A 12,462-nucleotide genomic window follows, 5' to 3' on the forward strand; every position below is an offset into this window, starting at 1 on the left:
TTTCTCTCATCTCTCTTTCTACCTTCCTGTCCACCATGAGGCATCTGCCCTCCGGATTGGTAACCGGTGCTCTTCCAACCTCACTTTCTCCTCCTCTCACACTGTTTACCTCCTGGCAGTCTGATAAGTTCTCACACTTATCACTGTAAGGTTGGATTTATGTTTCCGCCTTGTGTTTGAATGTCATTCATTTGCTGAAACATCATTTCTTGCGGGGTAAAGCAGCTACTGAGAAGGTATTGTATGAGTCAGGTGTGAGACAGCTTGAGAATTATGCAGTTCAACGGAGCGTTAACGGCACTTAGCAGTAAACATGGCTGTCAGTTGTCAGTCACCCCGAGGTGTGACCTCTGCCATAATATAATAATAAATATGTGAGGAGAATTCAGGATGAAATCTGGCTTTAATAGCAAATGACAGAATGATGCATTACTGCCCTCTAGATGATCATTTCTGTAGTCAGATCAAGGGTTATTAATGCTACTTGCTAACGAAGGCTCACATTTCTTCCTGGGCAGTAGGCATAAGAAAAGGAAGTAAGATGTCACAGAAAGTTGGTTTTAACTCTGCTGATGAGCAGGCAGAAAATGTATTTTATTATTCCCTCTATATGGCAGGACTTAAAAGCTGAACCAATTAGTGTTGGGAAGTTCAAGTCGTTTTACTAGTGTTAGGACAACGAAGCTTTGTGAAGCATTTGCTTTATTTTTTGACCCCACTAGATGGCGGTCTTGGCTTTAAAAAAGGCTTCAGCAATGATAATTGAGTGTGTTTTCAGCCTTTTGTTCTTTGTTGTTCAACAAAGAGCACCATCTCTTGGGCTCCGTAAATAAAGCAAATGCTTCACGAAGCTCCATTGTCCCAGCACTACTTTTTACTGACTCGGATCACTGACTCTTCGATGGTTATTTGAACAAATCTTTTTTTTAAGTAATTTCGTTCATTTCCTTTATCCCATTGAAGCCTGGAAAGTGGATATGTCTTTTTGTAGTATTTGTATAAGCTCTCAAATACTTTTTGAATTTCATTTCTATCTGCTACAGAGGCTGAAAAATCTATTATTTAGTAGAAGCGTTGACACTTCTGTTGAATTTCCAGAAAAACTTCAGGTTTTAGGGGCTTATTTTAAAATCGCCCAGAGGTTTTACAGGCGTCAATGGGTTATTTTAGGTAGTGCAGTACTGTAGCCCTCATGAGGGCAATGTACAAAAAGACTGTGGTTCTCAAACACTGAAGGCAAGCATGGTTTGCTACAAAGTATAATACACAAATGTCACAACCAATTCAAACCATGTGAAAACCAAAGACTGTACAGTCCTAAGACACTAGGATGCTGATCGGCACAGTATTGTTATGCATCGTGAATGAATCGTTAAGCTCCTCTACAGTGACGAGGTAGCTGTCACGTGACAAATGAACAAGAGACTCAAACTTGAGGACACATAGTGGCGAACTAATCATTTCTGTTTCTTGTCCTTACTGAGCTGATGCAGCTGCAACGTGACAAGGGAACATACTGCATGGCAATGGGGGCGTCTGTGGCTCAGTTGGTAGAGTTGGTTGGCCCCTAACCGAAGGGTTGGTGGTTCGATTCCTGACCGTACATGTTGAAGTATCCTTGAGCAAGATACTCAACACCAAATTGCTCCCGATGCTGTGTTCATCGGTGTGTGAATGAATTCCCAATGGTGGCAGGTGGGACCGTTTAGGGTAGCCTCTGCCACCAGTATGAATGTGTGTGTAAAAGGGTGAATGAGCGCAGTCTGTAGTGTACAGCGACTAGAAAAGCGCTATATAAGTGCAGGTCCAAATTTACCATTTACAATGAACGTATCACTCACTGAGACTACTCATTACTCCCCAGTCATCCAAAAGAGTAGTTCAAAGTGAACGAAATGTTCCCAAACAACCCAGTATATCCAAACTGGGGTCATGGGGGGCTGGAGCTGATCCCAGCAAGTCTGTATTTTTCGTATGTGTTATTTAATAAGTCATTTAAGGGTGCATTGGATAGTCCCAAATGAGGCTAATGAGTAAATAGCATTTTCAAGAAATTATCGTTTAGCTGCCTGGCATAATCATTACTGTAATATTTTGCACATCCTTTGTTTTACGATCAGTACCTAGCATCCATGATTTCCACTCATTTTGCATTAATCTGTGAAAATCTATCTTTAAATTATCTGTATTGTTTAACAATTTTTCATAAGGTGTTTTGTGCTGGGAAACAAAGTGAATCAGCTTAAAGTAACAGATGGCATTTTGGATTTTTATAGTGGCTCTGAATGGTCAAACAACTTGGAAAAGCTTTTGTCAGATGAAAATAACAAAAGACTATCTGAGTCAGTGCGTAAAGTCAATGTGTAACCATTTGTCAAACCAAAAATACGAACTTGGAGTCCAAAGGTCTTAACTCTGCAGTTCCACTTAGCTCTGCAAGATGTTTTAGTGCCTTTTTAGGTCATTGTTTTTGCTTTACAACCCACAACTTTACTGTTTTGATTCACTTTCATCACTACAATCAACTCCCTTTCCAGCAGCTGGTGAACACACGGGAGCATTTAGGTGCTTAAACAACATGTGTTTTTCTCAAGATTCAATGAAGAACAAAACGAGGGGAGGCAGGGCTCCAAACAAAACCTCCATCATTAATACATTCAAGTTCAAGTGGGATGTAAAGGTAAATTTATATACAACAGACAAACCAATGTACCAAAATAAAACAATAAAAAATGAATAATTAAGATGATTAACATGTCAGTAAAACCAATACACGACACTCCTCGTCCACCTCATCTCATCTCTCTCCATCCTCCACCTTCTCTTCTTATTTTACATCCACTTCCATCCTTGCAGAAATCTGCTCTTCCACCTCCTTCTCCTCCTCTCTCTTCTTCACTCTCACCTTGCATGGGACCAGAGGGAGTTGGGGCTGATTTTTTTTACAATGCTCTCAACCTGTCTCCCATTTCCCATGCTCTCTCAGAATTCCTCCACCTTGCACAGTTACCACTCTCCTCTCCTCTCCTCTCCTCTCCTCTCCTCTCCTCTCCTCTCCTCTCCTCTCCTCTCCTCTCCTCTCCTCTCCTCTCCTCTCCCTCCCTGTTTTCCTATCTCTGCTCCTCAGCAAACCTTTATCCCTTTGGGGTCTGGGATCGTATCCTTCTTTACCGATCTGCAGCAGCAGGGAGCCTGCCCGATTAAAAGTAGCTCAGCTTGCATTGGTTCCCATCATATGCCTCCCCCTTCTGCCTGTCTATATAACTCAGCATCCCCCTCCCACACACACACACACACATACACACACCCCATTAACTAGAGTGGCATCTGCTTTTAATTGCACCCATCTGAGCAGTGGATTGGTCCCCACGTCCGTGAATCGGCCAGTGCTAATTGCAGCACCACATGTCCCACTGATGTGGTATAAAGGAAGAGACCTGCACAGTGTGACTTTGCATATTTCATTACTTCCTCTGCCCTAGAAACTTTGGGTTTATGGCCTTGTTATCACGTATGCACATGTAGTCATTATTAACATTAATAGGTTCGTATGCCATGTCTGTCTTGTGCCTTTGCATGTGTGCCATGTGAGTGTGTGTGTGTGTGTGTGTGTGTGTGTGTGTACTTGCAGGACCCTGCTGTGAGAGGAGCACAGGGCTGATGTATTATTCATGAATAGGAGATAGTAAACTCACATAAAGGGAAAGTGTGCTTATTTGATATAAGCAAGGAGGAGGCCTTCTCTTCCTTTAGTGGTAATGGACGATAGCAGATGTTAAGATCACATTTACACTCATAGAGCATATTGTAGCCTTACAATCAAATTGTTCTGTACATTGTCTGACTGATCACACCTATCACTTGACTTTATTCTCAGGAGACTCAAGCACGACAAAAATATCACAAACTATAAAAGGTTATGCTGATGAGATACCAAGCCGTCTTTTCGAGTAGCTCTGTCCTTGTTTGATTGATCTTTTAAAGGAAAATTTCAGTTTATTCAAGCTTGTGTGTTATTTTTGCAGTTTTATTTGATATGGTAATATTGTACTCACTGTGTAAGTGTTGAGATCTGAAAAAAAATGGCGTTATTGATATAACAAAGCCCAATCATTATCAAAACCACTTTTATTATCTCTGTTAAAAATCCGGATTTTCACAGGAATCCTGCGTGCATGGAGAACTACGGCAAGTACAGTAGATCAAATCTGAACCAGGAGGCATAACCAAAAGTACAAAAATAAAACCTGAGTTGTATATAGCAGAATCATCTGTGAAGCCAGAGATATACTTGCTGTTTAACCATGCGTTTGCATAGACAACCAGCAGAATTGTTCATGTAAATGCCCATGTACTAGGTGTTTTACTGGAGAATTCCACTAGAAGGCGCACCAGATAACTCAGACATCATAGAACTGCCAAATTTTGCATCATGTAAACAATAAACATGCCGACGCTCAAGGAGGTTACTATATGTTAGGTTCATTGGGGGGACTACGCATTGTTCCAACATCCCATTGGTCCAACACATTTGGGTCCAATGGCCCAATAGTCCAATGTCTGCTGAAATGCTTCTCAAAGAAATAATCATGTTACAACGCAGTGGATAAGGAATGGTTAGCTTTAGGCACAAACGGGTGCCTAACGGTTAGAGAGAGACCACTTCTTTGGACTTCTGGGACATCAAACTAATGGGATGTTGAAACAGTAGACCCTTTCATAGTGCCATTTCATGCCGGGACATTTATGGCTTTGTAACGTCTCGCCTCCACTATGAACGCGCCCGAAGCGGGATGCCGGGATCAAGTGATCCCACCAATTTTCGGCCTCCAGAGGTAGTCACAGAGACAGAAAATTGTTAGACTGTTGGAAGCTGGACTACTATTGGAAGCTGGACTACTATAAACGGGCCAGCTCGGCAAGGCAGAATATTTGACGTTGCGCGTGACATCTTACACACACCTCTCACTTGGTCCAACAGTCTGTGCACAGCATCCACCGCTGATCGTAAACAAACCGGCATCGCTAACTGTACACGTAGTGTCCGCTGCTGATCGTAAACAAAGAGTGTCCGGTGCTTGTTGTAAACAAATGGAGGTCACTAACTGAACACAAACTGCTGCAGCACATACACATTGTACTGCTACAGATGCTAACTGTGTAGCCTACTAGCACTGTGCTACTGCGCAGCACTGCTGCTGCTCTGTCGCCCACCAGTATCATCTCCTCCCACTATCCGCCCACCGCAACGCCAGACTGCAATATGAAAGGGCACAAATATCACGCCTTCTCAGGATCACTATGAACGCCCTGAGGCGAAAAGCCGGCACAGATCTTTCCGGCAATATAGCAAGACATTTGCGGGACCGCACTATGAAAGGGGCTAATGGCATGACACCCACAGATGTTAGGTTTGCATCAGGCGGCAATCTCCGTGCCTGAGCATGGAGGCCACCAGGAAGTGCATAAAGCCTGCAATTCACCGAAACTTCCAGTAGAGGGTGCTAAGTTTGGCTGCAAAAGAAATCTGCCCATTCATTCCAGTGCTAAATTTGAAAACTTCTCACTTGATATATTACCTCAGAAAAATTTTTCAGGGACAACATTATGGTCTCAATCGCTAGTAAAAAATCTTCTTCAAGACAATTTGATGTCAATAGTTCTAATAATGGTCCCATTTAGAAGAAAATAGAAGATAAAGAATCGTATGATTTGGGGCGTTTCTAGCTTTGATTGACAGGTCACTGACAAGGCGAGCCGTCACCAGGAGAGAAGCAGAGCAATGCGTATCCATGGAAACGTGTCAATAAAGTTATATATAACGTTATATAGATAGAAAAGAGGACGTTTAGCGGTTTGGTCTCATAACTTTGACCCTTTCACAATATATTTTCACTAAATGACAGTTTATTTGAACGTTTTGTTCAGTAAAATGTCTTGTTCAGCGTTTGGTTGGACTAACAGACACTCCAAGGAGTCGCTGCTCAGTTTTCTGAGGTAAGAAAGATACATTTTGTTTTTGTTTTTTTGCTAGCCAAAACTAACATCCCAGTTAATGCTCCAGTTAATGCTAACATGAATTAGCAGCTGCTTCTCTCAGTCGGGTTGCCGGTGTAGAGATGTGTGTAGTCAGTGTCGTCAGATCCCTCGCGCTCCGCCACAGTCCAATTATGGTCTCCTCCGCGTATCGGAAACATGATGGCGACGCAAGATGGCGACGAGTGTAACGCTGAACTCGAGGCTTCCAACGGGCAGTCCACAAACCAATGGGTGACGTCACGGTGATTACGTCCATTATTTATATACAGTCTATGGTTTGCATCTTGCGGACGTTAAAGTCTCTTTTCCAGCATATCTTACAACCCTGTCTCCAAGAAATTGTTCCTGGACAACATATTCTAGTATGTTTCCATTTTTTCTTTGCAATTTTAGACATGTGTTAAAGATTGTGAAATGAAATAGAACTACATGGTTAGGTTTCGGAAAAAAATTATCGTTTGAGTTTAAATAACTACATCCGTCACTCAACTTGTTAGCAAAATAAGACGACATTGTTTCTCATGCGACACAAACAGAGGCCTCCCAGGTGAAAGTCCTATGTTTGAACTCTTACATATTTGTGATAGGTGAACATAATCCGGGAGAAAATACATTTCCCTCAATGCAGTTTTGTAGTATGAGAATGCAATTTATAGTAGGCCAGGCTGTGTGTGCTTCTGTGTCCACATGCACATTATGAATAATAAGCAGGACGAGACATAATTTTCCAGGTTATTAGGCAGACTAATCCAGGCCTGACGTTTTGCTGACTGTAATTGTTTTTGATATATTTGAATTATCCAGCACTCACATTCCTTTTGTTTTTGTTGCAGCTTGCTGCCTTGTGAACAAAGCATTGGGAAACGGAGAGCCGGCATAAGGAGCGGAGTTAAATCAACGTAATGAAAGCAGAAAGTGGCTCCTCTGGGAAGAGTATCCAAATGACAGACATCTCAACGACTCTATCAGGAGCAGCATCATTGTTCCAGATGGATGACGTTCGGCTTAAAGCAACAATTTGCTCGCAATGTGTACAACACTTGAACTTTTCAGCATTATTAGATTAGGTGATTAGATGGAACCTTTATGGTCCCTTTGGGGAAGCTGGGCTTGTTGCAGCAGAGAGGAGATGAGAATTAAACAAATATAAAGTACTAAAGATAATAGTACATGCAATTTGTACAACAGAGAGCAATGGCTCATTGATTACTTTGTGGATTTGCAGTGGGCATAGAGGGATGGAGCAGTAGCTAGTTCATTAGGAGAGTGATGTAAGACGTAAGGAAATGGAAAAGTACAGGTATTGCAGGAGGGGCACACCTGACTGGAGTTAAACATCCATCCTATTTCTTTATTTTATAGTCCTAACCCTGTTTTATTTCCTTCACTTTAACTAATTAGTTTTGCACCAAAACTAACTTCATTAAAGAGTGTCACAGCTGCCACATAGGCTCAGATGGTTCGATCCCTGAGACCCTGACGATGGAAGACATCTTCATACGTCTACATCTTGGGTAGATACTGAAGCCCAAATTGCTGCGTCATCGTGTAAATTAGCAAGACTGTGTGTGTGAATGGGTGAATGATGACCTGTAGTGTAAAAGCGCTTTGAGTGGTTATGACTAGAAGGGCGCTATTCAAGTCCAGTCCATTTACCATTTACAGTCCATTCTCCTCCATTGTATTGGGATGGAGGCAAATGAAACCAAACCTATCTGCTTGGCTAGATACCACAGCAGCTTTTTGTAAATTGGTTGAACTGACCCTTTAAATTGCTTTACAAAGGGAAAGGCGGCCATGAAATGTTCTTTTGCCTCCAAAGTAGGGCATGGCAGAGAGAGATTCAGAGCCAATGGTCTAGACCTAAATGTGTGTAGTCTTCATGTTAGGTTTGGCTTAGAATTAGACACAGAAGGGTCGAGAAGCAAAGGCAGTGGGCAGGTTAGAAGAAGATTTACACAGAGGGTAGGTTGGATGTGGAGGGAGGGCAGGCAGCATGCAAGGTGGAGCAGCGTAATGGAGGATATGGCCATTGATCAGACAGGAGGGATGGTAGATGATAATCCAGCTTCAGAGTCTACTGAGGTACTGGTGAGGCAGGAGAAAAAAATACAGGGTGAGAATCAGAGGAAAATCAGAAGGAAAATTTATTTTAGCAAGCTAGAGCTAATATTGAGCCGAGCACGAACAATACCACATGGGTTGAAAAGAATCTGGGCCCGAGTAGTGGGAAGACCAGGGTTCTTGTAGTATGGCTGATGATGGGATGATGAAAGACAGGTGTGGAAATCAGGGAGCCACGCCGTCCACACACACTGGGAAACAGGTGAGGAGGGGAGGAGAACACAAGGAATAAACACACAGGGAGACAGACAACACCCGGTCTGGCTGACTGGAACCGTGACATTCATTCTACCAAGCAATAATGACTCAAGCTAAAAAAGTAAAAGAATTTTTAAAAAATCTACAAAATGTTTACAAAAACAGATAAAAAGCAATTTTTGAAAAAAATAAACCAACACTATACTATTAACCATTAGAAAAGCCGCTAAGAGGCTAAGTGGGCTCTGTATGGCTCTTTATACGAACAAAAAAGGAACTGACAAGCATTTATACAAGAAAAACATTACAGAGAAACTTGAGGCAAAACTTGACAGTCAAAAAGACATATCTCTGGACTTCAGTATGGATTTGTTTGAACCCGTCACAGTAAAGAGCCCACTTAGCATCTTATCGGCTTTTTTAATGGATAATAGTCGCGATATTTAGGCAACAGAAAATATCGGCGGCTCACTCACCCTCTTTATTCACTTCCTGCCATACAACTGAACAGGTATGGTGAAACAACACCCCTGTCCCATCACCGAAAGTGATATTAACCACAAAGAAACTATGCAGCGTAACAAATTAAACAACACAGGCTAAATACACATTTTGGCTCCTACAAACACTATTTTGATTGATTTCCCTTGAATGGACAACACAAATATTCCCTGCACTGCACCAAAGAAAAACATCTGCTTTTGCAAATTAACTCTACAGGTTGTGATCTATAACAACATACTTCAACAGTAAAAAAAGAAAAAGAAAAGAAAAGAAGAAAGAAATAGTTTGTTAAAAATTGTATGTTAAAATTGTCAATGCCTGCCTCTCCAAGTATTTGTCAGTAACACAGACAAACATTCTCTCCTGTTTTAATGAGATATTCTTAAAACTCACACTATGTCCTCAAATACAAGTGCAACTGTGAAAACATTACTTTCAAAGTATTTGTCTGTCTTCTGCACCAAACTTGGCAAAAGGTAATTATGTCGTTTTTGCAATTATAGATAACAGCAGTACAAAAAAATAACCTTACTGTGAAAGCTGCATACAGATTAACTGTATAGTTAAGTCAGAGAGTGGGTGCACACATTTTACAATGTTTAGAAAATGAAGAAAAATATAGAAAATATTCAGGGTGGTGATGTAGCAGAGTGTTGGTTGTGGGTTTTTTTTTTACTTTGCTTCTTCAAACAAAGAAAATGTGGCTGTAACCAGCAGAGGCCTGATACTGCCATCTGCATTTTTCACTGTTAATTCTGTCCTCAGCAAGGCTTAACCTCCAATAACCTGCTCTCCTCCTTCCATATCAGATGTCTCCAAAAAACCCTCAGAGCCAAGCCACACACTCCTCTGCTAATTAACTCCTCTGATGGATTTGAGGCTGTGAGGGATGCTGATCACCTTTCCAGCCAACATTTGCCTTGTTAGAATATTAAAAGCCTCATAATGTTGAACTTATGGATACAAACATCCATCCTACTCCCCAAGCCTTGAATTTAGCTCCTGGCGTGTGCACGTCCATCACAGCGAAATTCAGGTGTTGTTGTAGAAAAACAAGCATTCAGAAGGGGACTCATTAGAGGTGTGAAAGCAGACTGATGGAGCTGGAAGATGGGAGGAATAAACGAGGTAAAGTGAACGGGATGGATGACCTGAGCTGCGGCAGCCCTTAGGATGAAGCCATGATGTGACTGGTATGCATGTTGTCTGACAGCTTTGATTAAGATGCTCACCGACTAATCCGCTGCCTCTCCGTCTCTCCGAATTTCACTTTCTGACTCTCACACAACTAAAGGTAGATGGAGCAATGGTGGAAAACATCAAGGACAGAGGGAGAGGCTGGATTTAACAACAGGATGGATGTTTGGTCATGACCCGAGTCAAGGACGGCCAATCTCAGCCAGCAATCAAAGTCAGCACCAGTCTGTGGCAGTCACATGCACTTCTATGTGCTTTCTGTCCAACGAGAATCACTGGACCGGCACATACGCCACATAGTTTTATAGGTACAGAGGTTCATAGAGTTTACATTGTAAGGACGTCACTCATTTTTAAATCGCTCTTCTCTGCTCAAAGGAAGTTTTACTAATATAAACAACAAGATCTCCAACCTAAACGACATTTGCAACTGTTTGTCAATACCATCCATAACGACACATATGAACCTTTCGCGGCGCACAGTACCGCAGATTGTTCTGAAAATAGCACACCCGTCATTATACATACACATACGGTTCGCGGTTGTAAAAAGGCTGTAGTTTTATTGAATTTAGGCTACAAAACTACTGACCTACATTTATATAAAAAAACATATAAAAACGTAAGTTACGTAAAAAACGTAAGTTACATAAATAACGTAAATTATGTTAAAAAAACCCGTAAATTACGTTAAAAAAAAAACGTAAATTACGTTAAAAAAAAACGTAAGTTACGTAAATAGTCATTTACTTTTTGTTTTCACATGGGCACAAACACCTTTCTCCAGGGAGAAAGTCCGCCGTTTGTTTGTCCGATCAACCTCCCTCCCGGAGTGGGACATCAGCAATTTAGTCGATCATTACTACTACGTCTGCAAGATGGCAGCAGAGAACGATCTGAAACGTAAATGTGAGCCCTTTTTGCTGCATGTACAACTACAAACACCTTATATTGATGTTTTTGAGGGGAGGCCTGTCTGATGTCACTATGGATCAAAAATTAAAAAGAAAAGGAGTCATAATTGGCCTTGTTTGCAGTTCCAGGTGTTCTGTTGATAGTTTGAAGTCACTTTGTGGCCTATTGAGAAAATAGGTTAGGCTTTCAATCCAATTTGACATAGTGGAAAAACTTTTCTCATAGTTTTCTCTTACATTTGGAAAGAGATGTCTGTAAAGCAATAATTTTTGTGTTTCTATGCCATTGTTCAGACTTTCCATTGGTTGCAAGCCCAGTAGTCCGAAGAAGTTATCTTTCTCTCACCCAAACCCCTTTGTGCCTAAACCTACCCAATACTTAAATACAGCATTGTCACACCATAACACATAATTCATTATTATCAGGTATCATATACCAGGGTCACCGTTTTAGTTAACCTTGATAGCATGCTGACATTAGCAGAAATGTGCTAAAGTGATTACTTTTGGTCATATAGTATACTTAATAATTTGATTTGCTCAAGAAAAATCAAATTATCACACTCCCTTTTGAGGGGAACATGAATGTTTCTACCACATCTCATTGAAAATAGTTTCCCTTTCATTATGTCATAACAATAATTTCATTTTCAACATAAATCACGCCACAGTTACTGTAGATTGCTTCACAATTCAAACTCATTTCAAGAGTTTAAACCTACGGTGTTATTGATTTTTTTTTAAAAATAGGATACTAATCACAAATATAAGTCTTAAATACAGTAAAATGTATAGAGTTTTATGTTGCACTGTATAATCTGGTGTTTCTCTGAACTGCTTCTAACTGTGCTGGGCTCAATCTGTGCTGCAGAAAATAATGCTGAGGCAGTTTATGCTCATGAAGCAACAGGATCAAATTCCTGATTATTTCTCTGTCAGAGACATGAAGACATGGCTGCTGAAGGGAAGAAGCTTCCTGGAGGAGTGAGTCAAACTGTCAAAACTGATGGAAAACTGACAAATTACATTAGAGGAGCTTTTAACAAATGTTGTAGAGGTTAAATAAGACAAAGTGTTTTATTTTGATAGATTTCTGGAAGTCAATGAGAGGACAGGGATGAACCATCTGGTCATGGCCTAACTGGTGAGTAAAATAAAAAGGATCTTAACATTTCAGAGGGATATTTAAATATTAACTGCGTAGTTTAATTGAGTCTTTAAATGAGTCTGGTTTTTTTCCTGTTTAGACTAAGGCCTGATAGGTCTGGACCGCAGCGAGGCTCTTCTGTCTAAAGTCAGATAGAACAAGAGCTCCTGGTAGAGCTGGACAAAGAAAAGCAGCTGTCACAGCTGTTCAGCAGGAAGGTCACACTGGAGGGTCTTCTGTTGTTTGTCTCAGCCGTCCACCCAGGAGCAGAAGAGGACATACAATCTTTCCTTCCAACCCTGCACAGAAAACTGCTCCTGGAGCCCTGGTCCTAGAGGT

Source organism: Centropristis striata, chromosome 17, assembly GCF_030273125.1.
Source record: "Centropristis striata isolate RG_2023a ecotype Rhode Island chromosome 17, C.striata_1.0, whole genome shotgun sequence".
Lineage (NCBI taxonomy): Eukaryota > Metazoa > Chordata > Actinopteri > Perciformes > Serranidae > Centropristis > Centropristis striata.